The following is a 12,108-nucleotide window of genomic DNA, read 5'->3' as shown; positions in this document are numbered from 1 at the left end:
AAAAGCCTAACTATGATTTCGGAAATAAAATAGGTTAGAAAGTCAGCTTATTTCCTTAAACCAGACTTTTCCAGTCTGAATTGCTCTAATTATTTTGGCTGTACAGTCACCTCTCCATTTTCGTAGACTTGAAATACGAGTCCCTTGTCCGTTTATGGGCGACAAACAGAGAGGGATAAAATGGAGCAGGTGCCCATGGGCATGCGCTGCCATTCAATGCAATGGGCCTTGAATATCAACAATTTTCCTTTTTCGCGGGGTGGTGGTAGTGATCCAGAACAGATCCCCTGTGAGAACAGAGGGGTGACTAATTCCCATTTTCCCTGATCACTAGGCAAGTTACCTGGGACTCATAAAATTTGTCTGCATTTGCACTTAATGAAAACATGTTAGTCAAAAGTGAACTGAAAGGTCCCTTGAAACCATGCTGGGGAAGGAGCAGAGTATGAATGGAAAGCGCATGAGCCCAAGGCTAGTGAATGAATAAAATATGACATAGTTTAATGCTGTATCTGGATATAGACACTGTTCAAACAATCATATGTAATGACATTCTTATTGCCAAAAGTGTTGAATACATATTTTCTAAACAATTCTGAACGTATACAGTACAACTTTATGACTCTACCAGCACAGCTTATAACTAAATATATCTTGAATAAAACCTTATTGAAAATCCTCCTGCAAAGGAGCTTTACAAGAATTGTTTGATATGGTGTACCCCAAACATCTCTTAAAGAACTTTCCATTTTAGGAATCGGTCAAATCTTTGTAGCATGAACCAACCAAGGACATTCATAAGGTGGCTGGAAATCAATTCCCTGGCACAGAGCACTGATCTATTTAACACCAATCTGTTTACATAGTATAAAAGTTAAAAGACAAGAAGAAAAAAGGTAAAAGCAAACATGAAAATAGTTCACACTTAAATAGAAAACAATGCTAGATCAGATCTACTGTTGCTGTCCCAATTTTATTCTATCTTATGAGGACTGTAAGTACATCTTATCTCTCTGAGAACCAAAGCAGACAAAGTCAGCTTACAGATCCAACTACCCTGACACCTCCAAAGGTGGTATGGGTAAGAGAACAAATGAGAAAGAACAAACAAACTAACTTTACATCCTCTCTTACCATTTCCAGTTTGGCTTTTAAAATAGGTAAAAACAGTTTTAAGTGGAAGGACAACTCACTTTGAATGTCAGCTGCTGTTGGCTAGCTGGCAGGGCTAGGGACTGGGACAGTATGTACAAACCAGTCAAACAATGATGATACAACATTTACAGGAAACTAAAAGTAGGTGTTCTGTGAAGCACTGAATAATCATGCCAGGATGGCAGACCTTAAACTTTGTTAACAGCATGCATTCAACAAAGATGGAACTTGGCATGGGGAAGGAGATACCTGAGAAAAGTCTGCCACAGCGACATATACATACACACTTCTAAGGAAATAGTTGATCATCAAATAAAATTTTAAACAAATACAAATACATCTTTTTCAGTAAGAGACCAGAGCATACCCAATGAATCTTGTATATTGGGTTCTTTTTATAAACCTGTGTGTCGATTCTTCAGTAAACAATGGATTCAGTTGGCCTGCTTAAGTTTGGGCTAATCAACAGGATTCTGGCCACCAATGAATATTTAGAAATAACTGTGGAACCAGCAATAACTACCAATGAATATTTGCCACGACAGTCTCTTTGGTAGGTTAATTTAGTCTACGACATGACAACTTCCCAAAAGCAAAGATTTATATGCATGAGGGAAGAGGCTGCACACAGCAGCTTTGTTTAGATCTTTGGCTAAATCATGTTGTCCCTTAGTGTCATTAGGTAGACTGACAGGAAAACATACTTTCTTCATGATCTACAGCAGTTATCAACAATACTGGAGTATATATTTAAACTAAAAAGGTTTCACTGTAGTCATCAGCTAAGTTGACACACTTTCCATCTTAAGAATACCTCAAAGCTCTTGCATCGGGAGCTTCAAATCTTTTTACAGCTACCATATCTAAGTGACAGAGATTCAGTTTCACACTTAAACTACCATCTGACTCAAATAAATGTTGTTATGCTGTACCAGATTTTAATGGAAGAAGGAAAGCATAAGAATTCGAATAACCAATCAGTAGTTGAAATAAACCCATTGTTTACCAATACAATTTTGTCAGAGAACTATTCAACTCTATCCTGTTGATTTTCAGTTAAGCACAATTGAATTAATTTAATATGTTTTTTCTCAGCCTTCTAAGTAGCCACTGTACTGTACCCTGTACAAGCCAGTAATCTGTTTAAAGGTATTACTTTAATACACATAGGATTTTTTAAAAATGACTTTTAAACTAAACTGTATAATTTTAAGTGGAAATAATGATGTAAGATGGGAATGTCTATATTGTTTCTTTTTAAAATTAATGATACTGAGTGTATTTTTCTTATATTATTACAATGAATAATAGTGATGAATAAAAATTAAATAAAAAATAAAGGTATCATAGAATCATATAGTTGGAAAAGACCACAAGGGCCATCCAGTCCAACCCCCTAGCATGCAGGAACTCTCAATCAAAGCATCTCTGACAGATGGCCATCCAGCCTCTGCTTAAAGACCTCCAAAGAAGAAGACTCCACCACACTCCAAGGGAGTGTGTTCCACTGTCGAACAGCCCTTACTGTCAGGAAGTTCCTCCTAATGTTGAGCTGGAATCTCTTTTCCTGCAGCTTGCACCCATTGTTCTGGGTCCTGTTCTCTGGAGCAGCAGAAAACAAGCTTGCTCCCTCCTCAATATGACATCCCTTCAAATGTTTAAACAGGGCTATCATATCATCTCTTAACCTTCTTTTCTCCAGGCTAAACATCCCCAGCTCCCTAAGTCGTTCCTCACAGGTCTTCATGGTTTCCAGACCCTTCACCATTTTAGTCACCCTCCTTTGGACACGCTCCAGTTTCTCAATGTTCTTTTTGAATTGTGGTGCCCAGAACTGGACACAATATTCCAGGTGGGGCCTGACCAGAGCAGAACAGAGTGGCACTATTACTTCTTTGATCTAGACACTATACTTTTATTGATGCAGCCTAAAATTGCATTGGCCTTTTTAGCTGCCGCATCACACTGTTGACTCATGTTCAACTTGTGGTCTACTTGGACTCCTAGATCCCTTTCACATGTTGTCTCCTTAAGCCAGGTGTCCCTCATCCTATATCTGTGCATTTCATTTTTCTGCCCTAAGTGCAGTACCTTACATTTCTCCATGGTGAATTTCATTTTATTAGCTTTGGCCCAGCTTTCTAGTCTATTCAGGTCATTTTGAATTTTGATCCTGTCCTCTGGAGTACAGTGGTACCTCGGGATAAGAAATACCCAGGTTACGAAATTTCCGGGATACGAAAAAATCCCATAGGAAATAATTGTTCCGGGTTACGAATGTTTTTTCGGGTTACGAAAAAATTTTTGGTGCTTTTCGGCGCTATTTCACACGGAATCGCGGCTTTTCCCCATTAGCGCCTATGGCATTTCGGCTTACGAAGGCTTTTCGGGTTACGAAAGCGGCCGCGGAACGAATTAATTTCGTAACCCGAGGGAGCACTGTATTAACTATTCTTCCTAATTTGGTGTCATCTGCAAATTTGATAAGTATACTCCCAATTCTGTCATCCAAGTCATTGATAAAGATGTTGAATAACACTGGCCCCAGGATAGAGCCCTGTGGGACCCCACTGGTCATTTCCTTCTGAACAAAATGTGGCAGCTCAAATTCCAGTAAGCCATTAGGTAAGATTCCAGTTATTCAGAAAAGGCATATTGGAGATGCATTTAGAATTATAGAAACATAGAGTTGGAAGAGACCACAATGGCTATTTATGGAAGCTTTTTGTTTCTTTGTTTGTTTATGTGCTTTTTTTATAGTCAACATAAAATCTGAATTCATATATAGAAAAAATAACCATGGCCAGAATCCTGCTGATTAGCCCAAAATTACGTAGGCCAACTGAATCCATTGTTTACTGAACAATCAACATAGAGGTTAACAAATAGAACCCAATATACAGGATTCAATGGGTATACCGTATTTTCCGGCGTATAAGGCGACGGAGGGTATAAGGCGACCCCCCCATGTCGCCTGCCGGCAGCATCCCCAGACACCCCTGAGGGGGTCTCGCGCCGGCTGGAGGGGGACTCTCTGAAGGCCTGAGAGGACCCGCGGCAGCTAGGTTCTCACCGCCATTTTTCTTCTAAAAGGCGATGGCGGGGAAGCGACTCCAGAGCCGGTCCCTTACTTCTTGGCGCTGCTGCCGCCGCTGCCATCACCACTGGGGACTGGATGGCTCTAGTGGTCTCTTCCAACTCTATGATTCTATGATTCTATGATCCAGTGGCTTCCCAAGTCCTCCACGGAAGCCGCTGGAGGAGCGGAGGATCCCAGGTGGTGGCAGCGGCAGCGGCTTCCGCGGAGGACTTGGGAAGCCACTGGAGGAGTGGAGGGTCCCTGGCAGCGGCAGCAGCAGCAGCGCCGAGAAGTAAGGGGTTGGCTCTTTCTCTTTCCTTGGCTGGCTCTGGAGCCGCTTCCCCGCCACCGCCTTTTAGAAGAAAAATGGCAGCGAGAGCCCAGCCGCCGCGGGTCCTCTCAGGCCTTCAGAGAGGCCCCCTCCAGCCGGCGCCAGTGCCTGCTGGCTGGGAGAGGACCCAGGAAGGACCCCAGAGACAGGGAGGTGGCTATGCCACTCGCCTGTCTCTGGGGTAAAAAAACGGCGCATAAGGCAGACTTAGAAAGTCGCCTTATACGCTGGAAAATACGGTACTCTGGTCAGGATTAACAACAGGATATAGGTGCATATCATTTTAGGGCAAAGTTCACCAGTCATGAAAATTGACTTCCTATAAATCAGTATTCAGAGACATTACACCAAAGAGTCAAACTATCTTTTAGGTATTGAAAAAGTGTTTGGGAGATGCCAAATGTTCTACAGTTTTACTGGTAGTTCTTGTCAGATTTCAAGGCTGCTGTTGACAGAAACTGAAAGTACTTAAACGGACAGAGTGGGGATATGGGTTCCCTGAAGCTGTAAGGCACACAGTTACACAACTTTTGCAATCATCTTAATTCTGCTCTTTGTATGACAATCTCAGCAAAAGTTGCAGTATAAGGCTGAGTTACCCAAGATGTGTGAATTTTCTCTTCCAAAAAAAGACCAAATAGTTATAAAATCAGTGTCACTGTAAGATTCATATCATAGCACTGATAATCTAAAAGGGATGTGTTCCACAGTCACATCACTGCAGTGATATAACTTGGTGCAACTCTAGCAGTAGTCGTAAGCTGGCAAAATTTTGTAAAAGCTGTAAAAGAATTTTGAAAATTATGGGAGTAGAGACTTAAACATTGTCTTTGGGCTGGAACAGACAGCCCTTTAAAGCCACTGTCCAGGTGGGTTGAGATCATGGCATTTATATGTCACACACTCCCGTGCCACCTTGAAGCTGCCCAAAAGTTGGAAGGCTGCCCAGATGTGGGCAGCTTCAAGGCGCTTTAGCGGTGCAGCGTTTGTACACTGCACACAGACAGAGCAGCTTGAAGCCACCACGGGGCCACGGTGAGGTGGGAAAAGCCACCTTTTCCCCAGCCGAAAAAGGAGTGATATTTGCTGCTCCTTTTTCGGCTGGCTTCAAGGTGGATTGGGGCCAAGGCGTGTGTTTGCAGCAGCCCCGATCTGTGTTTGGAAGGGGCGCCTTCCGCCTACCTGTTTCACTCCTAAGTTAAATTTCAGGGAAATATGTGTGCTTAGCATTACAGTACTTTCATCAAAGGATGGCCAGACAAAGAATTTTCAAAACAGGAATATTCTGACTAACCCTACCAGAATTTTAGTGACAAAATACTGTAGAGCTTGTTAACAAAAACTAAACAGATGTACCAAGTCAGTCCGGTATTCTGTTCAAACAGTGGCCCAACCATATGCCCATGGAAGCCCAGATACCTATGGTATAGATAAGAATAAAAAAAGTACTTTCTGAACTGGTACAGAATACCAGCAAATGTTTTCTGAGACTATGCTCTACTATCATGTTAGTGTGGGAAATGTATCAGGTTAAACAGGAAAAGAGGAAAAATAATTTTAGCAAATTTCAAAGGGCATGTTAAAGCAAATCAGGGCTTGTAAAGACATATTGTGACTAAACACAAAGGCCACAATACAACCATAAATTTATCTGTAACAATATAATTACTGACGTGGTCAATACAGATGCCAGAAGCACCAGGTACAAGTCTGGATAACAAAACAGAAGCCAGAATTCATTTCTAATTTTGGGATCCAATATTAGCTTTGCAGAGTAAGTTTGATATAATGACATCAGGCTAATAAAAAGGTTACAATTTTAATTGTTTTAATTTATCTCAGTGGTCCGCAAAACTATGCCCCTTAAATAGACTTTGGACTTCATGTCCCAGACATCTCAGCCATGTCTGGGATTCCGGGAGCTGAAGTCCAAAATCCCTTAAAGAGCACACTTTGGGGACCACTGATTTATGTGGTCAAAAGGACCTACCACAAAAAGTACAAAGATAAATAAGTATATATGAAGAGGAGGTATCGAAGTTTGTGTAGTTATTTAGCTCCATCTGCTGGTCAGTCCTCTCAAAATATTAAAATAAATTACAAGCAAGATATGAATGCCACTGAAGACAGGAACATCTAAAAACTAGGACCTGAAACACCTGGATCCTCAAAATCTTAAATTCTACCTCTTATCAAAGCCTGGGGAATAATTTCATTAAGTATTGTATTTCAATTCTCAGAAATACAGCTGTAATAGCAAAACATAAAACATTCAGCACCTTGAAAACTAACAGAATTATTGTGACACGAACCATGAATCCCACAATGTTAGTAATTTACTGTAAGTGTTGATTTAATTAAATCATCTTATATAAATGATACAAAATGTTACAAGCACAAGCCATGCTTTTTTTTTTACTTCAGCCTTTAAGAGATTAGAGGACAGACGGAATAAAGACAAACAAACCATATCATTGTTCAAAGCATGTTTGGAGTCATCAGGCAATATTAAATCTAGAATGAAACACTGAAAAGAGACTTCTAACTTTTAAGAGTTTGTTTTGGAAGAATGTACTTCATGTGTCAGATCAAACTATTTTAGTATTTGAGCCAAGTGGAAGAAAAACCTAATAAACTTTCTCCCCAGAGGCAAAGGCAAAAAGAAATGATGGTTTCAAGGAACCACAAACATTTTACAAGTTTCTCTGAACAACAGTTCATTACAGGAGAAGTTTAATCTTGATTTCCACAAGCAATGATGTTATAAATGTAGGAACAAAAATAGATATCTCTAATATTCATATGGTGTTTATTTACAGAACTTCCTTTGCTTGAAAGTTTGTTTACAGAAATTTTAAGAAATGTCACTCTGGAACCTGTCTGGCCTTTCATTTTTGTTCTCCATATGAATATTAAATTAGGAGCAGCATCTTGAATGCTGTATCATCACCTGTAAAACCCATACACTGGGTGGACAACTACACTAGGAATCAATTCCTCAACCAGCTCCAAGCAGGCAACGCTGCTGCATTTTTAACTAAAAATTGACTGAGAATGTAACCTTAAAGTCTACTTCCAATTTACACTTTTTCAATTTCCAGCCAATTTAGGGGTGCAGTAGAAGTTCATAGAATCATAGAATTGGAAAAGACCACAAGGGCCATCCAGTCCAACCCCCTGCCATGCAGGAACTCTAAAAAAAACAAGCATGTCCAACAGATGGGCATCCAGCCTCTGCTTAAAGACCTCCAAGGAAGGAGACTCCACTACACTCTGAGGGAGTGTGTTCCACTGTCGAACAGCCCTTACTGTCAGGTAGTTCCTAAGTTGTGGAGCATGAAGAAAGAAAAACCACAACTGGGTGCCATTTGGGACATTTTCTTACTCCAACATTTTTTTTTTTTTAATTTTGGCATCAGATGATACTTGGGGTGATAGCTTGGGAGGCTGCAAAACAGATACTGTACTGGGAACTATACTATGACAACTCTGGGCCTGAACAAACCAGCACTTTGTGATGGCCTGGACCCAAACTAGGGTTGTGTGGGGGCTGAACGTTTACATGCTCAGAAATACTATTGCGTGCCCCAGGCATGTGGCTGCCGCAACCCCAACCCAGCTTGTTCAGGGGCAGCATAGAGCCACACCTGAACGGACTGTTTGTACAGCCCCTCTGTCATATATGATCAGTGAGAAGAGTTCAAATTTCAAGAAACACAGAAAGAAACTTTTGAAATCTAATCACAAACGGCTGTTGTTCATTTTAAACAGACACCAGCTCAACTCAGATGTATTTTCAAGCATACTGTAAATAAAGTTTGGTTAAATGTATAACACAGGTGTTTATCACACTATACTCTTATAGTGCTACTATTCCACTTTGACTGCTCTAGCTGCCTCCTGTTGCATTCTGGGATTTGCAGTTTTAAGGAGGGGTATTTAGAACTTCTCTGCCTGAGAATTCTAAATACACCTCCTTAAAACTGCAAATCCCAGAATGCAACAGGAAGCAGCTAGAGCAGTTAAAGTGGAATAGTAGCACTATAAGAGTATAGTGTGATAAACACCACAGTCATTAACACTGCAATAAGTACAGTTTGGATTTCAAATCTGTGGTGGTAGCTCAGGTACCTCCTCTATAGGTCTGGGCACAACTTCAATTATCTATAGTTTACTAGTTCATCCTAATCAGGGAGAAAAACTGATTAGTTTCACTGAAACAAGTCACAGGGCTTCATCATTTTGCTGCCTGTCAGATCAGCAAGCATTTTTACCTGCTGTGGTGAACAGACCCACAAACCAGCCAATCACTAGCCAGGGCCATAAGCCAATCAGGTGCTGGCTGGGGAAATTTGAAGATTCTGTGTGGCAGTTAGTTTTGTCAGTTGGGATTTGACAGTTAGAATGAACAGTTAGCTGGCTGGGATTTGACAGTTGGGGAACAGTGAAGTCCGAGTCAGGACAAAGGTCTGAGAGGTCCAGAGGAACAGTCAGTTAGGGTTTGGTTTGAAACCAAGAAGGGTCTGTTATGTCCAGTGAGGGACAGTAATATAGTTAGAGTCTGAAATTGAGAACCTTGAGAGATAACTGAAGTTTGGAGGAGGGTCTCAGTTATTTATTATCCTGAGGGATACAATAACTTTGGTGGCTGAGTTAGTCATAAGAGTTGCCCAAAGAGGGACAGGGAAGTCCTGGGGTGGTTGAAGAATATATGTGAAACTGAAGGGTATCAGTAACAAAGAAAATATATGGTTGGAAACAGTTGGTTCCTAAGAAATCTAAGCCACTACAGTACTAAGTATAAAAATAAAAGAGTGCAAATGTAACAAAGGCCCGTTACAAACGGGCATAAAGTAAGGACTGGGTCCGTATTAGGATTGGAAAGGGGTGGACGCCCCTAACCTTAATACGGACTGAGTCCGTACAAAATGGAGGCGCCTGTTCCTTTTTTTTTATTTATTTATTTATTGAAAGAAATAAAACATCCAGAAATATAAAAAAAGACAGTTCCTAATAATATATCATATTTTTTTAAAAATACATATCAAGTCCGTTTCCCAAAAAAAACAAAAACAAAAAACCTTAATATACTTCCTTGAGCTTGAGTTTTATAAACTAAAAATTTCTTTGTTTCTTTTTATACTCTTATCATCCCTTTTAAATTTACCATTAAGTTCTTACAACCCAAGTTTATTAATATGTTAAAAATTATTATCACCTTCTTATTAAAGATATCCCAAAATCGGAGACAGAATAACAAGCTTCTCTACCTATATTTTTTCATCATTTCTCATTAACATACTCTTATCCACTTATTCTATTACAGTACTATATATAATTTTCTTATTATTAACTGATACGTTGACTATCTACACTTTGATTTTATATTTAATTTAGTGCCAAGAACACATCTTCACCTTTTTCCTTTTTAATGTATTCATTCCAACATTCCCACTTATCATAAAAATCTTCCATTGATCCATTCTTTAATAAATGCGTTAATTTTTCCATTTCATAGTAGTCCATCATTTTCAATTGCCAATCTGCTACTGTGGGATAATCTTCCTTTTTCCAGAACTTAGCAAATATCATTCTAGCTGCTGCCAACGCATACATTGTCATTTTTTCATTCCTTCTTTCCATTTTGATACCGTCTGTCATATTTAGGAGATACATCTTTGGGCGTGGTCTGTCTTCAATTTTCAAAATTTTCTGTAGCTCTGTATGAATGTTTTCCCAAAATTTTTTAGCTTTTTCGCAGTTCCACCACATATGTAAATAATTCCCTACTTCTCTTTTACACTTCCAACAGGTACTTTTATTCTTACTAAACATTTTGGCTAATTTGTAGGGTGTCAGGTACCACCTATACATAGATTTGTATATGTTTTCTTTAATTTCTATACTATTGATCTGTTTGATTTTTTTCTTCCAAAGCTTTTCCCATTCTTCTAGTTGAATATTTTCTTTAAAATCTTTTGCCCATTTAATCATAAAATCTTTTATTATCTCGTCTTCTAATTCGAATTTGATGAAGTCGACCGAGGAGGATTGAATTTACCAAATTTTAAATGGTATTACTATTCTTGTGTATTAGACTGGATGTTGGATTGGATGAGATTAGATAATGAGAGAAGTCTAAATTTAGAAAGAGTGGAATTAAAATCCGGTCTACACGGATATATGTTTTATGATAAAATTAAAATTGATGGTAACTTCAATAATCATATATTGAGAAAATCTATGTTAAGAATCTGGTTAAAATATAAAAGAAAATGGTTTGGTGGTATCCCGCTCTGGGTTTCCACAAATGAAGCAATGTATAGAAGAGAGGAATTTTTAAAGAATAAATATGTGACATATGAGGATATTACGAAAATTGACAAAGGGGAAAGAAGAATAAAAACTCAAGAAGAATTAATTTCGGAAGGATTTACTTATAATTGGTTTGCTTATAGACAGGTTAGAGAAAGATTTAAGATAGACATGAAAGAATTTGGAATTGAAAAAGGAGAATTAGAAATGGAGAAAATAATAAACCATCGTGAAAAACAAATTTCTAAGTTGTATAAATTAAAATGGAGGCGCCTGTTCCACATGGGGCCGCCATGTTTACGTAGCGGACGCGCTGCGTCCACACGTCGCACAGCACATATGACGCTGTGAGTGCGCCATTGGCGCCTCGCGGCGTGATATCCGAGCTGCAAAGAGAAGCGCCATTTTGGTGCTTCTTTTTTGCAGCGCGCAGAGGAGCCTCGCGGTTTGGACACTGGGGCTCCTTGGCACTGCAAATGAAGGTGGCGGAAGACCGCCCCTTCTGGGCGGTCTGTAACACACCTAAGTAACACAAGGAAAAACTATAATAACAACTTCATATCACTGATACTTTATAAAATTCTATTTTTAAATAAACTTTTGTTATTGTTTCAAGAAACACATGGCCTGAGTTTTGAAACACAAAACACGCTACTGAACACTAAGAGTTTAGAGTGTTCGCATCACATAAATGGGTGGCAGCGGTGGGATTTATGAAAACCCTATAGGACTGCCATCTAGAGAAAGGAATAAGGTGAAGGAGTGTTGTCTTCACACCTACCTCCCCAAGCCAAAGTGCCCTGTACCTGACATCAGCCATGTTTTTTTGGCAAACGAAGCAGAAAATCACACAAGAGCTTACTTTTGACAGGGAAAATACATGGGGAGCGAATTAAATAATTAATGATTTCCGATCTGCAGACCTTTCATGGGTCCCAAAATCATCTACCTGTGCCAACTACTTTGTAATGGCTCAAGGTAGGGATTATGCTTACAAATCAGGTTATTAAAACAACTATTGTTTAACATCAAAGCCTGTTCTGAGCCTATTAAATGATATTTTCCTGTTTTATCTTAAACAACAATCTATAGTTAATTCTTAGTTACTGTGTATACTTGTCTATACGTCTAACAATTTATGCCCAAAAATTGACCCCAAAATCCCAGGTCGACTTATTTACAAGTCAGAATGGTAATATGATAGCAGCTCTTTCGGATTTCCCCATGC

General features: G+C 39.4%; 1 protein-coding gene across 2 annotated transcripts in view; it reads right to left on the bottom strand.

Moving 5' to 3' along the window:
- The window catches only part of ATG5 (autophagy related 5), a 48,557-nt gene that overhangs the window by 23,796 nt on the left and 12,653 nt on the right, over window positions 1–12,108 (bottom strand). The window lies entirely within an intron of this gene.

Source organism: Sceloporus undulatus, chromosome 1 (genome assembly GCF_019175285.1).
Source record: "Sceloporus undulatus isolate JIND9_A2432 ecotype Alabama chromosome 1, SceUnd_v1.1, whole genome shotgun sequence".
In the NCBI taxonomy this organism is placed as follows: domain Eukaryota; kingdom Metazoa; phylum Chordata; class Lepidosauria; order Squamata; family Phrynosomatidae; genus Sceloporus; species Sceloporus undulatus.
This window is presented reverse-complemented; position numbering and strand designations above follow the sequence as displayed.